This window comes from Rhineura floridana, chromosome 3 (genome assembly GCF_030035675.1).
Source record: "Rhineura floridana isolate rRhiFlo1 chromosome 3, rRhiFlo1.hap2, whole genome shotgun sequence".
In the NCBI taxonomy this organism is placed as follows: domain Eukaryota; kingdom Metazoa; phylum Chordata; class Lepidosauria; order Squamata; family Rhineuridae; genus Rhineura; species Rhineura floridana.
The window spans coordinates 33569245-33591978 of record NC_084482.1 but is presented as its reverse complement, the minus strand read 5'-3'; the positions used below and the strand labels follow the sequence as shown (position 1 = coordinate 33591978).

Genomic DNA, 22734 nt, shown 5'->3' with positions numbered 1-22734 from the left:
TTTGCCATTGGAGCATAGATTTGGATGATGGTTATGTTAATAGGTTTCCCGTTAAATCTCATTGATATCACTCGCTCAGACCTTTCATTATAGCTCTTAATTGTTTTTGCTACATCACTTCTCACTATTAAAGCAACCCCATTTCTTCTTGATTTCTCATTTCCTGCATAAAATATTTTGTGGTTGCCTGATTGAAAATGTCCCATTCCAGTCCATTTTAATTCACACCAAGTATTGTAATGTTGATATGCTCCATTTCTTGCTTGACAATTTCTAACTTTCCCTGGTTCATGCTTCTCACATTCTATGGTCCTATTGTGTGCGTAGTACAACTCCGGACTCTCCTTTCGCATCTGTGCGCATCAGCCTCTGGGCTTCCTTTCGGCTTTGACCCAGCTGTGTCATTAGTCACAGCCCTACTCGTACTTGTCCTTTGTTCTTCCCCAGTAGCTCGGTGAGTGCCTTCTGACCTGGGGGTCTCATCTTCCAGCACTATCTCGTGTTGCATTTGGGATACTCTGTTCATAGGGTTTTTGTGGTAAGAGGTATTCAGAGGTGGTTTACCATTGCCTTCCTCTGAGTTTGGATGCATCTTAGTCTGGTGTCTCAGCTTTGACCATTCCGCCATGGGTGCCCCTGCTAGGAGTCTAGCCTCTTGGTCTAGACTCCTGGCGACATTGTTCTCAGCTTCTTCAACACTCTCAAACCCCCTCGGCACGTTAAGGTGTGCATCCTAAAGGGGGTCTCCTTCACTACTGTGAGCCAAATCAAATGGGAAATGTGTGAACAGACTGTTGTGCTTTTTAAGCATCTGTGTGTGTGGTACCAGTCCTCCCCCCTTGCTACCAATTAAAATAACTTTCAGTCCCTGTAGCTACAAGTTGTCCCATAGTGAAAATTGCATCTTGGGTAGGGGGTTGGTTTGAAATGTCATTTATTTATTTATTTGTTTCATTTTTAAACCGCCCATAGCGAGTAGCTCTCTGGGCGGTGTACAAAAGATTAAAAATACAAAAATACAAAATATCACAATAAATAAACAGTAAACAAAGAGATTTAAAATTGTAACATTAAATGCATTAAAATGCCTGGGAGCATAGCCAGGTCTTAACCTGGCGCCGAAAAGATAGAAGCGTCGGCGCCAGGCATACTTCTTCGGGGAGGCTATTCCACAGTTCGGGGGCCACTACAGAAAAGGCCCTAGATCGAGTAACTGTCCTCCGGGCTTCCTGATGGATTGGTACCCGGAGGAGGGCCTTAGATGCTGAGCGAAGTGACCGGGTCATTCACTCCCCTCTCCATCTGCTTGTGACACTTAAAAATTTATCATGTGTCATTTGATCCTGATGTTCCCTGTCCAGTAATAGGGGAGTGCTGAGGACATTTTAGAGCACAGACTTGGTTTGCTTAGGGCAATGGAAAGAAGTGTGGCAGTGACAATCGAACTGAGTACATGCCGTAGCGCATGTTCCAGAATCCTCAGCAATTGTTAAGCAGTTCCTTGGTGGACAAGTCAATGTGGAAAGGGTTCCCTGAGGTTAGAAAACTGGGAAACCTCAGAACCAAAGGGTTCCTCTACTTGCAAGGCACTAACAATATAATCTCTGCTTTATGTTTGCAGCCATAAACCATATTTATACAAAAAAATTAAATCCCTTATATATATATTTATATGCCCTTTTCAGCAGCTGACATACAGCTCCATTATTTAGAGAAGGGCTGCTTAATTTCAGCACTAAACATTGCCTTTGGGGGGGACACTTCACACATGACCTTTACGAAATGCGTGGATAAGAAAAAAAAGTGTTTGGAGCAGGGACTGGAAACCTATGGCCCTCCATATGTTTTTGGACTCTCACCATCATAATCATTGGACATTCAGGCTCGGGCTGTGATGGGAGTTGCAAGGGACACGGGTTCTCTATCACTGTCATAGAGGAGCACTGCTCAGAGGACTATGATTGACTGAAGCTCTCTGACTCTGTGAAATGTACATTTGATGGCAAATTTGGGTTTGTTTATTGCTACATAATGTCTGGATTAGCCCTGAAATAGTTCTTGTAATTGGACATAGGCACCCATGCACAAAATCCCTGTGCTTAACATCCATTGTGAATGCATACAGTACATACAATGTCACCCACACACATATGAATGACTAATTTTCTTGGCCAAGTTGACAGAAGTGTGGACTTAGTCCTTTTCTTTTGGTAAATTTTTTGTGGAAGGACTGGGATATTTTTCAGGCTGTGTGCAACCTCACCTCCCACTTGCTCTGGACCTTCATCCTCCAGCAAAGGTGTGCCAAAAAGTTATGTAGTCTTTTCAGGGTTTCTGCAAATATTGCAATGCTTTAGGGTGAGCAGGGTCCTTACAATTTGACAAAGTGGCTGGGTGCTCTCTCCTTCCACCATTTTTTTAAAAAAAACCCTAATTGAAGCCATGCCTCTGCACTCAGCAGCTGACTACCAGTTACTTAAACAATTTCTTGGAAAATGACATTGGGAATTGCATGTTGTGTGAGTGATCGTACCATTGTACCATGTTCCCAGTGAGCTTTAAAATATTTTTTTAAGTGATTGGCACCTACCTGCTGAGAGCAGCGGGTTATGTTAGTTTAGTGGTAAAAAAAAGAGGGGAAAAGGAAAGACCATCCATTTAAATAGTAAGCATGTCCCCCACCATCCAAATGTTATCCACCCCCCTCATGATGTCCGTACCCAGTTTATATTGTGAAACTGCTTTGAGATGCTTTGTAGGAAGCGATTCATAACGGAAAGGAAATGAATAAATAAACTTCCCTTTGAGATCACAAAACTTTATGTTCGTAGACCGTTATACATATTTTGCATTAGTTGTGAAAAAGAAAAATTAACAGTTGTGTGTGTGGGCGGCTATGTTTGAGTTATCTCTCTTGGATTCTCCTGAACTCAGTGACTGACTGCAAAAGTTTCAGGAATGGCAAGAGTGTAGGAACTGGTCAGGCAAGAACTTAGCCCAGGGATGTCCCTCTGTTTATCTACACATGTTGTCAGCTCAGCTGCTGCCTCTGTGAATAGGTAAAGAAGATGGCTCATCCTAAAAACATAAGAGCCTACTAGATCAGGCAGCGGCCCATCTAGTCCAGCATCCTGTTCTCCAGTGGCCAGGTAGATGGCCATGGGAAGCCCACAAGCAGGACCTGAGCACAAGAGCACTCTCCTCTCCTGCAGCTACCGGCAACTGGTTTTCAGAAGCACACTGCATCTGACTATGGTGGCAAGGACAGCCATCATGGCTAGTAGTCACTGTGATAGCCATATCCTCCATGAATTTGTCTAATCCTCTTTTAAAGCCAGCCAAGTTGATGGCCGTTACTGCTTCTTGTGTGAGTGAATTCCATGGGTTAACTATGTTCTGTGTGAAGAAGTACTTTCTTTTCTGTGCCCTGAATCTTCCAACATTAAGCTTCACTGGATGTCCACAAGTTCTAGTGTTATGAGAGAGGGAGAAAAGCTTTTCTCTATCCACTTTCTCTGTGCCATGCATAATTTATACACTTCTATCATGTCACCTCTTACCTTTTCTCTAAACTTAAAAGCCCCCAAAGCTGCAACCTTTCCTCATAGGGAAGTCGCTCCATCCCCTTGTCCATTTTGTTTGCCCTTTTCTGAATATTTTCCAGCTGTACACTATCCTTTTTGAGGTGAGGCAACCAGAACTGTATACAGTGTTCCAAATGCAGCCACACCATAGATTTATCTAACGGCATTATATCACTGGTTTATTTTTCAGTACCTTTCCTAATGATCCCTAGCATTGAATTTGCCTTTTTTTTACAGCTGCCGCACACTGGGTTGACATCATCAAACTATCCACTACGACCCCAAGGTCTTGTTCCTGGTCAGTCATTGCCAGTTCAGACCCCACAAGTGTATATGTGGAATTAAGTTTTTTTGCCCCAACATGTATCGCTTTACAATTACATTAAATTGCATTTGTCATTTTACCACCCATTCACTCAGTTTGGAGCGGTCCTTTTGGAGCTCTTTGCAATACCTTTTAGTTTTAACAACAATTTAGTATCATCAGCAAACTTGGCCACCTCACTGCTCACCTCTAACTCTAGATCATTTATGAACAAGCTATAAAGCTGAGGTCCCAGTACCGATCTTGGGGGATTCTACTTTCTACAGCCCTCCATTGGGAGAATTGTCCATTTATTCCTACTCTTTGCTGCCTGTTATTTAACCAATTCCTGATCCACAAAAGGATCTCTCCTCTTATTCCATGACTGCTAAGCTTACTCAGGAGTCTTTGGTGAGGTACCTTGTCAAAAGCTTTTAGAAAGTAGAAGTCCTTTTGTCCTCTGCGTGGCCAAGGGCAAGGTGTGTGTGTGAGATAGCCCTGCAGCTTTCCTGGTCCAGCTGTGAGAGGCATGGAAAGACACAGAAAGCTGAGTTGCTCTCTAGAGAAATCCTACGGTCCAGGTGGCCCTCTAGAAACCCAATATGGGAGCAGGATCTGTTGGGAGTGTTAATGCAGTGAGCTTATACTTACACTCAGTCTGCATACATATGTATATAAACCATATGAGAGCCAGTGTGGTGTCGTGGTTAGAGTGCTGGACTAGGATCTGGGAGACCAGGGTTCAAATCTCCACTCAGCCATGAAGCTTGCTGGGTGACCTTGGGCCAGTCACTGTCTCTCAGCCTAACCTTCCTCACAGAGCTGTTGTGAGGATAAAATGGAGAGGGGAAGAACCATGTATGGGATCTTGAGCTCCTTGGAGGAAAGGTGGGATATAAATATAATAAATAAATAAATAAATAAATAAATAATAGCTATAAGTCTCTTGGGTACGTGCTAGACCCCTGAAACCTCTCACCACTCAGAGAATTGGATGAGTGTAACAGTAAGAATGGAACGGGCCGAAGCTCAGTGGCAGAGCATCTGCTTTGCATGCAGAAGGTCCCAGGATCAATCCCTGCCAATCTGCAGGTATGGCTGAGAGAGACTCCTGCCTGAAACCCTGGAGAGCCACTGCCAGCCAGTGGAGACAGTACTGAGCTAGATGAATCAATAATCTGATTAAAGCAGCTTCCTACGTTCCTGTGTAGTACAGTACAGTGTACAGCACCAGCTGTGGAGCAGAACCGTGGAGCTGCCATTCCAACGTTGGTGTTACTGCTGCTTAAATTTATGACAGTGAGATCAGGGCCACTTGGCTATACTGGTGGGCCTGCTCTTGCCAAACCAGTTCTCCCATTGGTACACTCGCGCAGCCCCGAACTCGCCCCTGCTTAGAAAGTTTTTTTTTTAAAAAAAAGAGCTAGTTCTAGTTCATCCTGTCCAAACAGGAATGAGTTCCAGTTGTTTGTACTTTTACAAAATGAACTTTTGCCCTCAACAAAAACCAAACAATAGGGATTCAGAATGTTACAAGCAGCTGTGCTGAAACATAGGACCCAAAAGTAAATCAGAGGCCACACACAAGTAATAGGTTATCTGACAGACAGAATGTCAACAGATAAAGCTTTCTCCATAATGGTTTTTCCATACTAAAAGAGGCTTACCCTGTTTAATTTCTGCTTGCCACACAGCTGTGAAAGGCACAAGGCATCATTCAGTTTGTTCCTACACCTGTACTTCCCATTGCAAGCTGCTCCTGTTGGAACAGAGCCAATCTCTTCAGCAGGGAATATATAGGAAATGCCTCGTTCCTTTTTTCTGATTCCTTAGCAACAGTGCCAGTGTACCTGCCTAATAAACCATAGAACGTTGCCTCCATATTTTGTTTTTAATTTTCTTTATAGATGTCCAATTGACCTGCTTTCTAAAAAAAAAGAAAGTTAAGAGTCTGGAACCCCTGCTGGGGGAGCGGTAATGAACGTGAAGATGACGTGGAATTCATTCAACATTCTGCACCCAAATGAACTTAATTTACCAGCAATGCTTTCAGGTGTAGTTCAGAGATTTTTGAACTAGTTCAGTAAATTTCATTCAACCGAACTAGTTCATTGCAAGCACTGCCCAGCCTCAGTAGCAGTGATTCCAGTGTTGGAAAGTTGGCTTTGCTGCTCTGTTCCACCCCTCCTCCCACTAACAGTATAGTAAAAAATAGACCTTAGATATTAAAGCTTCACTTCACCACTTAGGGCAGAATGTCGCAAGGCAAGCACGAGGTCTAACCTCATGTTTTTCCAAAAGGAAAATATAGGTAGAGTGGGGATACCTGCAGAGCAGAATATTTTTTGTCCAGGAATGGTTATAGCTGGTGTACCAGCTGAAGCTGGTAAAAGGCACTACTACCCATTGTGGCTACTCAGGGAAGGCAAGGCAACTGATCTATATCCCAGACTTGGAAAACACCACACACAGGACTCTAGTGGGCTCAGTATCAGTTTACTGGCTCTCTTCCAGCCCACCACTGTATCCAGACACTGGTCTAAGACATGAGTGCATCATGATGGATCAAACCTGTAATGCTGACCTCTGTAATGCTAAATGTGTAAGATCTCAACCACTCCCAGCTGGTGAAACCTTACTTTGTAGGAGTCATAACACGTAAGTTTTAAATTGTCTTATTATGGCTTCTGTTTTAATTGTTGATGTGAGCTACTCTTTGCAATACAAATGCATTGGAAGGGTGGTATAGAATTGTTTCAAATAAATATTTCTTTGTTCTTATCTGTAAAAGGGGAATACTGACCTACATTACAGGATTGTTGTGTTAAGAAAACAAGATAACAATTGTGAGAGGCTTTGAACATTTACACAAATTATTAATAATGAAGGGTATGTTTGTAACATAGTTAAAGAGCTTCTATTTTTTCTGTTTATGAGGCTGTCCTTTTTATCATCATATGTCAAACGTGATGAAACAGCTAGACCTGATCATGAGTGATGTAAATATTAAATGGACAGCCATCCTCACTTTGGTCAGCAAAAAAGTGATGCAGCAATGCATAGTAATGGAGATAATAATTACCCTGGCTATTACTGCTAAACACAATAATGCAGCTGCAGCTAAAATTACTTCTAGAAAATTGGCAATTGTAGTTTCTATAAAAATTGTGCTTGCCACATAGGGCTGTTTCCCCATTTTCTGGAAGAAAAAAAGAGAGTAAGTGATGAAAACAGCTGCACAGGGTGAGGCTGATAGTAGCCGGAGCAGAAGCAGGTAGCCTCGTAATAAGGATATGATGTGAAGAACAATCAATAATGCAGAAATATAAGGGGATACATAGAGCAGTACCATCTTACACAGATATTTTGGTTTTAGAGGAGGAAACATAAATTATAGAGCCATGGAACTGTATGTTTGGAAGAGAACTGGGGGGCATCTTGTTCAGGTCACGTACCCCCTCTCCCCCCAGGGTATGCCCCTCACCAGCCCAGCTTTGTGCCATCCTCAAGTGTTTTTGCCAGATTAGAAAATGTCCTTGAACTTTGATCATGCTTCTTGTTTGCCTGGGTGGAGGATAGAGAGAGAGGGGGAGTGAGTTTGTAGAAATTAGAAATTAGGTGGAAAGGTCAACTTTTGATTAATTGCTCCTCACACTTTTGCCTCTGCCCTCACCCACCACTGGCATATGGCCCTCAGAAGGTTGCCCAGAAGGGAATGCAGCTCCCTACCTGAAAAATGTTCTCCACCCCTGATCTAAGCCGTAAAGACACGAGAAGTTTATCAGATGCTCTTGTGTTGCGGAATGCTCCATGTATGCTGCAGTCCAGCCTGATGTATGGAAGTGAACCTCTCATTTCCTATGGCAGGGGACAGGACCCTGTGTGCTCATAGCCAGAAACAGGATCCCCATGCATTCATGAACTCTGGAGGGCAGCTTCACATTCCAGTTCAAATATTGTCTATGCAGACGTAAATCTTACTGCCTTCAATAATAAAGAATGCTTCAGATTGCAGACTTAGATCTGTTTTGTACCTTGGCAAAGTTACATCCTTCCCCACTTATTTTTGGGAAATGTGCCTTGTATGATCGAAAAACACTTAGATCACATCAGCACCAACTCATGCAAACAGTGTGAATCAGGACCACACAGCTGGGATTTTTAGTAGCATCTACAGTGTTCAAGTCATGCGTAGATCAAGTTGTGATCATTAACACACAGAACACCCCTTGGCCTCATGTTACTGTTCTCTAAGGTTATAGCAACTCTTCTGGATTTCAAGATAAAGAAAAAAACCAGTCAAACCAGTGTATGCCAGAGCAGAGATATAGGTATGTAAACCAGCAAAACCAACTAATTGGAATAATCTCCAAGATGGGTATTCTAATAGATTGTTTAAAGGGGTTTAAAATATTCCGGAGTATCTGTTCAGCCACAAAAGTGTGCAGCATCATGAGGGATTGGGTGGTTTTGTGGTTTTGTTTTCTAAAAAAAATAATAATTTTGGATAAAAACATGGACAGAAATCTAAAACAATCTAGACTGTCATATCACACTATACATTATTAGAATATTAAGGCAGTTTACCTGAGACTAAACACGAATTGCTCTGACTTCTGAGAAAACATGCATGCCATAGGGTTCTTCTGCAACATCTATCTGGAGATGCCAGAGACCATCTTGACTATGGGATGTTGTTTAGGAGCTTTTCTTTGGGCCAGAATTTAATTTTGCTGGTCAGTTATTTTTGCTGTATTTGGGATTATGTTTTTGTATTACTGTTGAACCTTATTATGAATTATAAGAGTATTTCAATTTATTGTAGATTTCCTAATAAGATGTTTTCTTTAACTTATTGTTTGACCACTGGAATTTTGTTTTGTTACAGTGAATTTTGCAACCTTTTTCATGTTGTGAGCTGCCTTGAGCATAGATTACTATGGAAAGGTGGCGTACAAATAAAACAAGATGATGATGATGAACATCAGAAGGAAGTGAGATCTACAAACTTTTGTGTCTGCTCGCAGACAAAGCATTAGTAGTGGAAGCCTTCCAATGAGAAAAAATAAAAGAGAGTAAAATCCCTAAAACCATAAGGTTGTTGAAAAATCCATCTACTTGGCGCAGGAGCTGACAATGTCCTGGGAAGCTTATTCTCCAATCCGTCAAGGATGTGCAGAAATGGCTGGTTTTCACTTTGAACATTTCAAAATATAACCAAGAAGAAAATAGATTACGGAGCCATCTGCTTCTTCCCTCATTCTTGGCCTTGTCTGATGCCAATGTGAGGGCTGGTTCAGAAATCTCCTTTTTGCCAGGAGTTATCCTCACATCTGCATAAGCGCCTGGCTGCTTCACTATGCACAACTTAGGGGAAAACATGGTTGAAAGCAGTTTTGAGAATTCATTGCGTCTAGCACAACAGATGACAGGGCAATGAAATAATCTGTTCACATTCTCCATTAATCTCTGTGTTGTATTTGGTGCCACTCAGAATTGGATATGCTCCTCTGAGGCTCCTAGGAGGGAGACTTAAACAGAGTTTTTAGAAACTGCCTCACAGACCACCAGGCTGATTGCTGTTGTCACCTCACCAAAGCCTCACTAAAGACAGTGGTGGGAGGAGATTATGATGATGATGATGATGATGATATCCCATCACCTCCAAGGAGGCTCTGGGAGGCTTTCCCATCCCATTTATCTCACAACAAACCAGCAAGGTAGAAAAGGCTGGATGAGTGTAATTGGCCTAAGGTCACACAGTAAGCTTCATGGCTGAGTAGGGATGTGAACTGGGATCTTCCCAGTCCTAGTCCAATACTCTAACCATTAGACCACAGTAGGTATTTGTGTGATGGGAACAATACTAAAGCAAGATTCTGACAATCTGTTTGTGGTTGAGATTCTTCAGGCAGTCTGGAAGGTCATTAGATGCTCTCCCAAGCTCAAAGTGAACTGTAACATCAGTGGTTGCATACCTCGTATATGCTCTAAGCATCCTCCCCAGCCATCGCCACTGCCTTTCTCCTGCGATTTCACATGATTCTGCTTTTCAGTCAAACTCCTAGTTCATTGGTAAGATTAGGTATGAAAGAAAAATGAATGCGTCCGTATGTTATGGTTTGAATAACTGGGCATCACTATCTCATTTGGCAACAAAGCCCAGTTCCAGAACACAGTGTGATCAATTAGCTTCATTATTATTGATTATCTGTCAGACTGATGGCAAGGTTTTCTTATGGAGGTGCATATTGGCAGAATGTGCATACTGAAGCCAGTGATAAGCAGGACCAGAACCAAAAATTGTCAGGGCACCTCCTTTCTCTTCCACCCCATTTACCTCCTCCTTGCAACACGAAATCAAACCGAGGACCACATCCACCTCTTGTAATGCAAATTGCCCGCTTCTGCTTTAGATGCTTCAGACCCCCTGTTGTATGCTGATGACATTATCTCTGTTCACCAAGACCGGGAAGACTCTGATTAGACCTTCAAGTTACAAATGAGGCCCTGTTTGATGCCTCCCCCATTTCCTAACAAAGTTCTCTTTGCTGCCTGAAACCAGCAACGCGCACAGGCCACTACTATGGGAATCATAAGGGTCTCAAATTAGGCCTTTCCTTCTGCTTTCCTGCTTCACATTACTCACTGGAGGATACGGGGAATATCTATTTTGCAAACTAGAGGTTATACAGACTTTGACAATGTAAGTACACAAACTGGGTGCTTTTGGTAGGAAGAGTCCATTTAACAGTTGAAAGCCACAGCCAGATCTCAGCCGTTATGCCCTGACACATAGCAAGAATGTCATAATGGCATACCTGGATGTAAGGACCCTAACCAAAGGTTACTCTTGACCAGGGGTGGGGAATCTGTAGCCCTTCAGATGTTGTTGGACTGCAGCTCCCAACATCCTTGATTGTTGGATATGCTGGCTGGAGCAGATGGGAGTTGGACTCCCAACAACATCTGAAGGGCTGCAGATTAGCCACCCTTGTTCTAGATTATTTCCAAAGTTCACTGCTGGGGATCTTCTCTTATTATATATTGCAGGGGTAGATAATTTGTGGCCCTGTAGGTCCATCAGCCGCAGACACTTGGCTAATGATTGGGGTGATTGGAGTTGGAGAATATCTGGAGGGTCACAGGTTCTCCAATTCTAACACATTATATTGTTTTGGTGGAGTCCAGTTCCCATTCAACCCACACCTAGTAGAAGAACGATGCTGTCACTACTAATAGCCCTGCTTACATGTGATTGGTGATTATAATGAAATGCAGGAACTGGCAACCAAGGTGATTCGTGAGGAGAAACGTTTTTCCTCTTGTACATCACTGTCCCAGCATTTGAATGCTTGTATTTACATGGGTAGGTGTAATTACCCAGCTTCTAGCGGGTATAGCTTAATAATGTCTTCTCCTGAGGCATAGCTACCATCATCTGACTGATTTGCTAGCTAATATTAATTTCTTACATGCTTGCAAAGTAGAAAAGCAATAAATAACAAACAAAAATCACTATGGAGAAGGAGATGCAAACAGTCTACATTTGGCTGTAATTAATTACAGTTTAAGCTCGGCAGTATGCAGAATAATTTTAGTGCAAGAACATGATGGAGGCTGATCTGCAGCTGTTGATGTGACATGTAATAACTACAGCAGAACATTAACTGTTACCCAGCCTCGAGCTACAAAAGACGTGGGGACTGGACGAGTTACCAGAAACGGTGTAGAAGTATAATTAGGTCAAGGCTCCAATCCAGTGCATGTGTTCATGCAGGTGCTGGAGGCTGCACAAAAAGTCTCCCTGGTCAGATACTCTGAATAGTGACTGGCAGCTGTTTGGTGAGGAGGGAAGAGCAGGGAGAGGCCAGATACCCACCCTGATCCTCATCCAAAGAGCTTTTGAGTACTATTCAAGGTACCTAAGTAGGGCTACAAACACACAGTATAGGCTGGGGACTCACATATCCAGTTCCCCAGCCAGCTACGGATATGCACATAGAAATTTTCTGTGTGCATATATTCCCTTGCTGCATCTGGATGTAAGAACTGCATGGGCCATGGGCAAGTGAGTTGTCTTAGCATACTATATACATGACTGAAACAACCTAAGCTCAGTATGGTACAGTAGGCCCCACTCATATGGCGGGTTACGTTCCGGACCCCCGCTGAAAAGCGGAACCCATTGAATAGAATGGCGCATGATGCCTGAAAACTGCCGTAAAAGAGGAACAAGCGCCGTATGTGGGGCTTTAGTCTAATTGCGTCTAATTGAGACCGCCGCATTAGCGAAGCGTCGTAAAGCAAAGTGCCGTAAAGCAGGGCCCTACTGTATATGAGAGGTAAGTGATTAACGGAAGTGGGGCAGGGAGATGTGTTTGGGATTATAAAAGTATTTTAAAAGCTATCTAAATGGAATCCCCACCAGTACAAAAGTTTCATACTTAATATCACAAGCTGGGGACAAAAAAAACAACAACCAACAACGATAGCCTACTGACCATAGCCGAGAGGGAATCTCACCATGGATGCTAGATCAGATAGATCTAGAGTGGCAGCTCTTATGCTTTTATGTCTGCAGCTATTGAAAAGGTGAAGGGTATATAATGAACAAAAAATCCTTACCCATTCATGGTTTTAACTGGAATTGTAAGAAAAATTTTCTTATAAAAAGGTATTTTTCTCTCATTTGTATTCATTGCATTTATGCTTCTTCTTGTAGCAGTTGTTTACTATTCATGCTTTTTTTATCCTTCTCAGAGAACGTCTAGGTGGTGGTTAATGTTCCAGGCCAGCTACAAGGCTATCTTGTACTTTCCCATTGTATTACTTTGCTCTGTTTAAGTTTATTAATAATATACACTTCATTGTATTCTAGTGTACAGATTAGTACATCTTTTCAGGTTGCCTACAAGAGCAGATTCCACAACAAATTTCTGAAATACAATAAAAACTATTGTAGTAAATAAAATACTGTATGTAATTATTAATAATGAAAATACATATCTTTTTTTAAAAAAAAAACTGAAATGCCACAGCCCTTGATGTCTTTCACCATGTTCTATGTCTAGTTGTTGGGTAGGATCACCATTACCTGGAAGTCTTTAAGAGTAGGTTAGAGAGTCATTTGATTCCATTCATTGGAATGCATTAAGTCATTAGGCAGAATGTTGAGATGAACATTTGAGGACACTTCTATCTGTCTCTCCAAGGTATGCATCACTCAACATGGGCCTTTAATGACAAAATTTGTTTTAGTAGGATTTCCACGCATGGTGTGGAGAATGGAAATAGAATTTTTTTCTCCCTCTCTTACAATGCTAGAACCTGGGGCCATCCAATGAAGCTGAATATTAGAAGATTCTGAACAAACAAAATGAGGTACTTCTTCACACAGTGCACAGTTGAACTATGGAATTTATACATACAGGATGTAGTGATTGCCACCAACTTTGGATGGCTTTAAAAGATGATTAAAGAAATTCATAATTCATTGAAGATAAGGCTATCAGCGACTGCTAGCCATGATGGCTATGTTCTACCTCCACTATTAGAGGCAGTATACCTCTGGGTACCAGTTGCTGGGAATTACAAGTGAGCAAAGTGCTGCTGCACTCAGGTCCTGCTTGTGGGCTTCCCATGAGCAACTAGTTGACCACTGTGAGAATAGGATGCTAGACTAGACTAGACTAGACGTGCCTCTGGGCTTACACAGCAGGGCTCTTATGTTCTTAAAGCAGTTGCTTGATTAATCATGCACCCAGATTGTGGATATATCATCATTTACCACCGCCATCCTCTCTCTTTCTCCCTTCTGACCCTCTTCCCCCTCTCTTTCACACACACATATGTGGTATGACCAATTGATAATGGATAGTGTGGGTACTGCCAATCCAGTGGGTCATATCTACCTATTTGCTACCAGTCTTCCTGGTAGGATGACAGTTTGGTTGGAAAATACTTTCACAATTGACCCTGCCTCTAAGATTGATTGATTCACAGACTCCCTAGAAGCATGTAGTTCACCCCGTTGAAGGGTAGGTTAGTTTGGAGGAAGAGAAGTGGTCCAGCGCAGAAAGGTAGCACAGGCGACACCTGAGCAATATTGCTTTTGAAGAGCTTGGCCAGTTTATTAGGCCAGAGGGAATAGCTGCTTGTGTTGCATGATCGCTGCTGGATTGGAAGCTGGGTGCAGTACACCCTTTGGCCATATGCAATAGCGGTGCAACAGCTCAGCTGATTCTGCATATCCCTTGGCTTGGAAGTTGTCATGGTGGCACAGAGACTAAGTAGCCTGCACTCTGCCACCAAATACACTGTAATACACAGTAGCCCACATTTTTCCAGGTAAAAGGGTTGTGTGAATTGGCTCTGAGTCAGTCCAGGTTCTAAAGTTGGAGGTACGTTTTCATAATTTAAGCTTGAAATGAAGCCCAGTCATAATATAAAAGGCAATCAGGTTGTATTTACACAGCAATTATTCTTGGCTTATATAATTACTGGTGCCTAAGATAAAATCTAAGCTAGTTTACTGAAATTGGGATTTGGGAATCGAAACCACGGAGAGAGAAAAGAGCTCAATGTACATGTTTAAAAGCAGTCCATTCATTACTTCCACCTACTCAATTTGAAGAAAATTGCAGTGCTTATGCCTCTAGATAACCACATGATCTTCACAGCGTTTACATAAAAGCTAAATGTAATGCCATCAATGCTTGAGAGGCATAAACCGAAAGACATGACAGAATGTGGGATGGCATTTAGCTATGTAAATTGCCACAGGCGAGCAACCCTCCTCATTTGGGATTGATATGAGGCAGTATCACAGGAATTTAAAAATGAGAAATTAGTTGTTGATGGGGGGGAGAAGGGGAGAGATCAGAGATAGGTTGAACAGCCCTGTACCCTAATTATGCAGAGGGAGAGATATGCTGTTGCTACACTGGCAGAATGGCCATGGTATCCTATACCTGCTCAGCCCAAGAGGGAAGGGGAAAACAGAGTGCTCAAAAAATCCCCAAATGGAGGGGGAGTGACATATGCACACTTCCAGCATCCATGGAAACATTGTCAAAACCCACCAGTCAAGGACTGTGCCCCCAACATGCTTATATGGCGTCCACACATGGTGGATGTGTGGGATTCATATACTTATGGTAGTGTGCTGTCATTGGGTATTGAATTACACCGGGGGGGCCAGTGTGGTGTCTTCCAGATGTTGTTGGTCTATAATCCCATAAAGTCATGCTAGCTGGAGCTATATTGTCTACCCCTGAATTACCTCATATACTATGATTAGTTATGGCAGCATATGTGTGTGTGGGATGTAATTATCAACGTGGTGGCTTTTCCCCCCCTCCATTGTGGGCAGTAGCAACATTCTTTGTACTATGTCTGGGTTTGGTGTAAAGTTATGCCATCATAAATGGAGATGTGGCCGAGGCTTGGAGGAATATAAGCTACAATGTGAGTTCCTCCCTTGTGCCGCTCTAATCCTGTCCATGACCAACCCATTTTATCATTTGACTGATGTGTCTTCTCCAGTAGAACAAATACAATGGTAATATTCCTCTGCTGTAGATAAGTTTTCCACTTGCATATATTTTGTGTCACCAACATATAGAATCATGGAATCATAGTAGATCTGGAAAGGGCCTACGAGGCCATCGAATCCAATCCCCTGCTCAGTGCAGGAATCCAATTTGAAACATACCCAACAGGTGGTTTCCAGCTGCCTCTTGAATGTCTCCAGTGCTAGAGAGCCCACCACCTCCCTAGGTAATTGGTTCCATTGTCATAACACTCGAACAGTTAGGAAGTTCTTTCTGATGTTCAGCCAAACTGTGGCTTCCTGTAACTTGAGCCCATTATTCTGTGTCCTGCATTCTGGGGTGTTCGAGAAGAGATCCTGGCCCTCCTCTGTGTGACAACTTTTCAAGTACTTGAAGAGTGCGATCATATCTCCCCTCAGCCTTCTCTTCTCAAGGCTAAATATGTCTAGTTCTTTCAATCTCTCCTCATAGGGCTTTGTTTCCAGTCCCTTGATTGTCCTTGTTGCCCTCCTCCCTCTGAACCTGTTCCAGTTTGTCTGCATCCTTCTTAAAGTATAGTGTTCAGAACTGGATGCAGTTCTCAAGATGAGGCCTAACCAGTGCTGAATAGAGGGGAACTAATACTTCACACAATTTGGAAACTATACTTCTGTTAATGCAGCCTAAAATAGCATTTGCCATTTTTGCAGCCACATTGCACTGTTGGTTCATATTCAGCTTGTTATCAACAACAGCTCCAAGATCCTCAAGTTCTGTTTGTTTAGTCGGACTTCTGCCAAATACTGTAACCCTTCAATGGGTATAACTTGTTGAGTATAGTTAAAAGTGTCTTTTTAGTGACCTACTATTTTGTGAATTGAGTTTACAGCTGATAACACCCAGGGTTAGTCACAGCAAAAAGTTAGTTTAGTTTACATCATTGTATCTTTCTATGAATCACAGAATTAAACCAGGCCCATTAGATCATATAGATATAAGTCCCCGTCATAGGACAGGATGTCTTGATTGTACCCTTTTCTTGAAAACCTCCAAGAAAAGATTCAACAGCCTCCCCAAAAAATTCCATTGTAGATGAAGAACTCTCATATTTAGGAAGGCCCTCCGCCAGTTTAAGTACTTGATCTACATCTGCCTCCTGTAATATTGCTTCGTCTGCTGTTTTCAGTAGATAATGGTGAACAACTGTCATTTAAAAAAAGAGGATAAATGCTCTAACATCACAGAGAATGATAGAGATGTTGAAGATCTCATCTGACCACCAGAGAGATTTTGGAGTGAGATAGGGAGGTTTGTTTACTCATGATGAAACTCTTCACAAAGGCTCCTTTTTTAAAAGGAGAAGAATGGATACATTATTGACTGGCCCACTCCCCTTTTAGCTCTTTATTCATTGTTATATTGTTTATATCCTCTTATATCCTACCTGCAGTCTCTCGTGGAAGCTAATAATAAATAAACAAACCTGTTAAACCTTCCCTCCAAAAAAAGAAGAAGCTGTAAACAGCCTGAATGCAAGATTTTTGTTGTGTTTTATTTTGTCTGCAGTTGGACACAAAATGTGGAGTTGGAAAAAAATACATAGTTGGTAAATTGATAATGTCAAGTTGAAAAAAGGAAGATTGCACATATTAGCCATATGTGTTTATTAAGCACTTAAATGACAGGCTATGTCAAAGACAGAATGTACACATGTGATATAAAGATATAATGCACCCAATTTCCATACTTAAAACAAACTGCCCAAATCATATCAAAACACCTTCTTTTTGGCCAGAATCTCCTTTTCTACATCTTCATCTACAGGCTGAAGATTGCATCCTTGTTGCAAAGTACTCCTTTTTCAGAGCTTGGAAGTAATTCATTACAAGTAATGAATTACTTGTAATTCATTACTTTTTTGAGGAACGAGTGGGCAGTTCCTTTACATTTTGATAGAATTACATTGTAATAGAACTAGGAGTAATTTTATTACTTTTGTGGAGTAATTGCAATGTTTCCAGCATTACTTTGGGGCATTACTTGGGTGGGAGCAGGGGAAGTCTTCTGCTCCTGAAAATCATGTGCCTCAAACTGGGCTTCTGTGCAGCATTGCTCTTCCCTCATGCTCTGTGGGTGGGTAAGAGGCAACGAGGGAGGAGGTGGAGAACAAGACAGGGTGGAGTGGAGAAAAAAATTGTTTTGAATGGAGTGGAGGGAAAAAGGAGCTTGAGGGCAAGAACATGGATAGAGGAGAAGCAGCAGCAGCAGAATGGAGATAAAGAACTGTGGAGGTGAGTGAGTGAGTGAGTGAGTGAGTGAGTGAGTGAGTGAGTGAGTGTGTGAGTGTGTGTGAGTGTGTGTGTGTGTGTGTGTGTGTGTGTGTGTGAATACCGTGTTTGCACTTGGCACACAAAGTGGCCTCCACCACCCTCTCTGGCTACTGTGCTGCATTTGTAGTATTTTAACTTTTTTGCATCTTGGGAAAATGTTTGCTTGGGTGAGTGTCCCTTAGTTGGTGGCAGGGCAGGGTCCGGGAGGTAGTTAAGTGAGAGAAATTATGCTTTGTGGCTGAGTGAGGGGGGTTTGCAAAGATCTGAGTAGTGGCCTCTGCCTCCCTCCCCACCTCCCTTACCAGCGGAGAGACCATCATTGCCATTTTATGGATAAAAAGAATTATTCTACTACCTCTGTATGTGTGTGTTTATTTTTAATGTTGTCTTAGTCTACTTAGATGTGCAGCAGCCAAGGCCAGCACCTTGTAGGCGGGTTTTTTTTTTAAAAAAATGAAATGCAGTTGTAGTGATTACTTTTGAGAAAAAGTAATAAGTTACTTTCAGAGCAATTGTAATTGTAATGGTAGTTACTACTTTTTTTGGCCATGTTATTGTAACTGTAATTTATTACTTTTTAAAAGTAATCTTCCAAGCTCTGTCGTTTTTTGTCCTTGATAGTTACTGAGATAATGCAGATTCATAAATGAATTGTTACTGTATAATAGATAGAAACAGAGTGTAAGCAATGAGCAAAGCATCCTTTGTTTGTGTGGTGTTTTTTTTTTAAGTGTGGGGTGTCTGATGGGTAATTTGTGCAGCTGGAAAATCTGCTTGGAAAAAAACCGTTGCCTGAATGCATTTGTCCATATATCCTTCTGTGATCCAGGGATATTCTGATGTAAGATTGGGTCAGTCTTTCACTGAGCACTCAGTTTTACCATTCAGCACGGCTGGGAGAGGGATGAAAAGAAAATGTGCTGAAGATTGGCATGGGCCATCTGGCCAATAGAAATTTCTGAAAACTTCATGGGGTGAGGGTTGGCTTACCTTACTTACAGGCAAGGTGGTCAAGGTCCCACACTCCATTTCTGAACATTTTGTAAAGGAAGCCTTGCCAGCAGTGTTAAGCAGCCAGCAAGCTTCTCAGTCTCTCTGCGGCCTTTTGACTTCCTTCTGGCTACACAGCTGTTCCTGTGCCAGATCAGCGCTAGATAGCATTGTTTCCATGGTGATCTGGCACAGGAACAGCTGTGCAGTGAGGCTTCTTTTAAAGAAGACTTCCCCAACTTGACACCCTCCAGATGTTTTGGACTGCAGTTCCCATCAGCCCCAGCCATCATGGGCATGCTAGCAGGGGCTGATGGGAATTGTAGTTCAAAACATCTGGAGGGCACTAGATTTGAGGAGGCTGATTTAAAGTGTAAAATGAGAGAGAGAGAGAGAGAGAGAGAGAGAGAGAGAGAGAACCCTACCTTTAGGCACTTCAAGTAACTCAACTCCAAAAAAAAAGTCTTAGAAAAAAGAACAGAAATTCTCCCTCCATTTTTATGGAGGAAGGATGATCCTGTGAAAATAGAGAAGGAAGTTTGGCCCAGGAGAATTCTGAGGTAACATTTTAACTTGGTTCAGTGGCCCTTATATAGAATTCCCATATGTGTGTGCCTGGAAACCTAAATGAGTGCTGGGATCTAAACAGCTATGTGAGTGCCTCAAAAGGTTTCCATGTTACCCAGTGAGATTTCTGACCATTTTCCCTTTGAATAGAAGCAGACACATCCCTATTCACACACACACACACCACATCACAAACTGCTTTTGAAACATCCCTCACTTTCCAAAGCAGGGTCACCAGAGAGCATTCATATATAAATCTCCTAATGTGATGGGGGATCAGACAGCTGCTGCTTCTCCTGTCCATTCCCCTCCCAGCCCTGTCACCCAACCTTGCTACCCCCAACCTTGGGCAATTAATCACGGCCCAGATATGCCAGACAGCAAGTGGTGGTGGAGCAGGGGAGAAAGTCTAGTTTTTGAGGGGGCTCTCAGGCACAGCAATCGCAGAAATAGTTTCCCTCCATGAATGGGCCCATCTCATCTTTACCACTGTGGTCACCATTGCTCATTCACTTGCTCTTTTCCTCAGGGCCTAATCCACACAACCACCTAGAATGAGAGTGCACACAAGAGGAAGAGGATGTTCCTCTCCTCTCACTGGTATTTTGCACACTTGAAGGGGAGAGATGAATAGGCAGCAACTGCAAGGAGGTAGAGGAGCAGCAGGATCCAGAGGCTCTTTGCGTTACCCCTCCCACAAGGTTATGGGTCCTAGCAGATGCCCAATGATGCCAACCGCTGACACCAGCCCTATTGGGGAAGGAATGGGCAAGAAAAGTCAATAGGTTAAGTCCTACAATTATGGGGAAAGCAGCATCTGTTAATATCCTGTCTATTAGACATCTTATTATGTGTGGCCCCTGATTTACTTTTGGGCACCCCACCCAGAGAAGAAGATGGAAATTTGCATGTCACATAAAACATCTACAAATTAACTGCAAATAATTGTTGTGAAGGGGTGGAGGACCCAATCCATTTGCTATTTACTGGGCCCAGGAAATATTGTTGGCATCATTGTCTAGAAAACTATTCTGAAAGGCCCAAAATAAATATCTGAAAAAGTTGCATGCAGATTGTTTTCTAGGGAATAGTTATATTCTTCTAGTACAATATACTCAGAAGTAAAATAATGGATAGACTTAAAGAATTATACAGCCATGAGAATACCACCCATGCCATTCTGATGCTTCCCATAAGCTCATTTCAAAACAACCTTACAAAACTTATAGTCCTGAACTCAGAAATGCTTGCGATAAACAAAACAGTCAGAGAGAATCAAGAGTTCAAAGTCTAAAAAGAGAGAGGAAAAACCCAGAGCCCTTTTAGACTTTTTTCTGTCAGAGTTCTTATGAAATTCATTAAAAATCAGTCACATTCACATAGTACCTGAAATCCTACAACTGACCTTGCCCCATACTCTGACCTTCATCTTCTGCAGTTTAAAAGTTAAAAAAATGCCTGGCTGATTTGTAATTAATGTAAGAAATTTTGCACTGAACTGAATGGTAGTGTCAGGCATGCTCAGTAAGAACCAACTGTCAGTGTTCTAAAAGCCAGACTCCCAGCTGCTTTGCTTGCCTAATCAGGGGGCCACACCCACCAAGGCCTTTGATTTCACTTGAGACAGTCATGGCTTCCCCCAAAGAATCCTGGGAAGTGTAGTTTGTGAAGGGTGCTGAGAGGAGACTCCTATTCTACTGAAAGAGCTCCTCTGGCCAGACTGGTTTAAATGTCAGCCACTCTGATTGGAGGTCTGTGAGGTGAACAGGGCATCCCCTAGCAACTCTCAGCACCCTTCACTAACTACACTTCCCAGGATTACTTTGGAGAAGTCATGACTGTCCAAATTGAAATAAAGGCCTGGTGTGGATGTGGCCAGGGACAGCTTTGGTTTAAATTTGGGTGGGAGGCTACATATAACTGTTGTAGAATAAAAAGGTGGGGGAAATGCTGAAAAGCAATGATACTGTTCACAATGCTTTCCTTTTGGAAAGGAAATGGGCTTCCCCTGTGCCCAGTGCCCACCCACTCAATCTCCTACCCTCCCCCCTCCTCTTTCCCCTCCCCGGGTCAGTGTTGGACTATGACCTGGGAGATCAGAGTTCAAATCCCCACATAGCCATGAAGCTCACTGGGTGACCTTGGGCCAGTCACTGCTTCTCAGCCTCAGAGAAACTCAATGGTAAAACCACCTCTGAATACCGTTTACCATGAAAACCCTATTCATAGGGTTGCCATAAGTCAGATTCGACTTGAAGGCAGTCCATTTCCATTTTCAAACATGATTGCACAGAAATAAATCCCACTGAACTCAAAAAATATGCAAATGATCAAGCCCACCCTCTCTTCTCCTGCCTATCCCCTCCCTCTTGCCCCTTCCGTCCCCCTTCCTTTGCCCTCCTTTCCATCTCCATCCCCTTCCAATCCCCTCCTTTCCCTTCCCCCTCCTCCCACTCCCCTTCCTCATCCCCCTGGTCAGTTTTTACCTATCTTAAGCATGGTTGCGCGGGAATAAATACCATTGAACTCTATAAGCATGCAAATGATCAAACCTGCCCTCACCTCCCCCTTCCTTTGCCCCCCCTTAATCCACTCCTTCCCCCCCTCCTCCATGGTCAGTTTTACCTATCCTAACCATGATTGTATAGTGTCGGAAGGCAGAGCTGGGGTCCCAATCCCGGGGAGCTGGATCCCGGAGAGTTGGGAGAAGAGTATTCGGATGGATGGCAGAGGGAAGGGGGAGGAACTTCCCCCCTTTGGAGCGAAGACGAAACAGAGGAACTGCCAGTGATAAGGTCGCTTAGCAACGGGGAGCCTGAGCCCTCCCTGGACATTCTCACGCCTCCCCCTCTTTCAGGCTCAGAGCAAGAGGGGAAAGAGGGAGGGCTGCTCACAGCCGAAAAGCGGGGAGGCAGTTTACCATCAGCCCCCCCCATCCCTCATCCTGGAATCGGAAACTTCAGAAGAGGAGGGGGTGATGCTTCCCCCCTCACCGCGCACACACAGACAGCTGAAAAGACAGGAGAGAAGGGGGGGAAGGCGGGCAGTACCTGAGGGGCAGTTAAGGAGGAGCGAAAGATTGCGCGCCCGTTTGGCCCCTTCTTAAAGAACAGGCAGGAAGAAGTCCCTTGCTCTGTCAACTTTCTCCCAATGCCGCAGGACCTGTATCCCTGTATTGCTTCATGAGAAAACGCAGTCTTTGTTTGGACATTACCCTAATAAAACACGAATTAACTACAGCCGTTGGTCTGGTTCCTGAGTCACATCCTGGGCCTGACATATAGGAGTAAATCCTATTGAACTCAATAAGCATGCAAATGATCAGACCTGCCTTTCCCCTCCTTCCCCTCTCCTCTCCCTTCCTCCTCCCCTCCTTTCTTCCTTCTTCCTCCTCCTCTGCCCACTCCAGCCCTCCCTCCTTCCCC

At 43.0% G+C, this 22734-nt stretch overlaps 1 protein-coding gene across 4 annotated transcripts in view; it reads left to right on the top strand.

Annotated features, from left to right (window-relative positions):
- The window catches only part of CA10 (carbonic anhydrase 10), a 463009-nt gene that overhangs the window by 161038 nt on the left and 279237 nt on the right, over positions 1-22734 (top strand). The window lies entirely within an intron of this gene.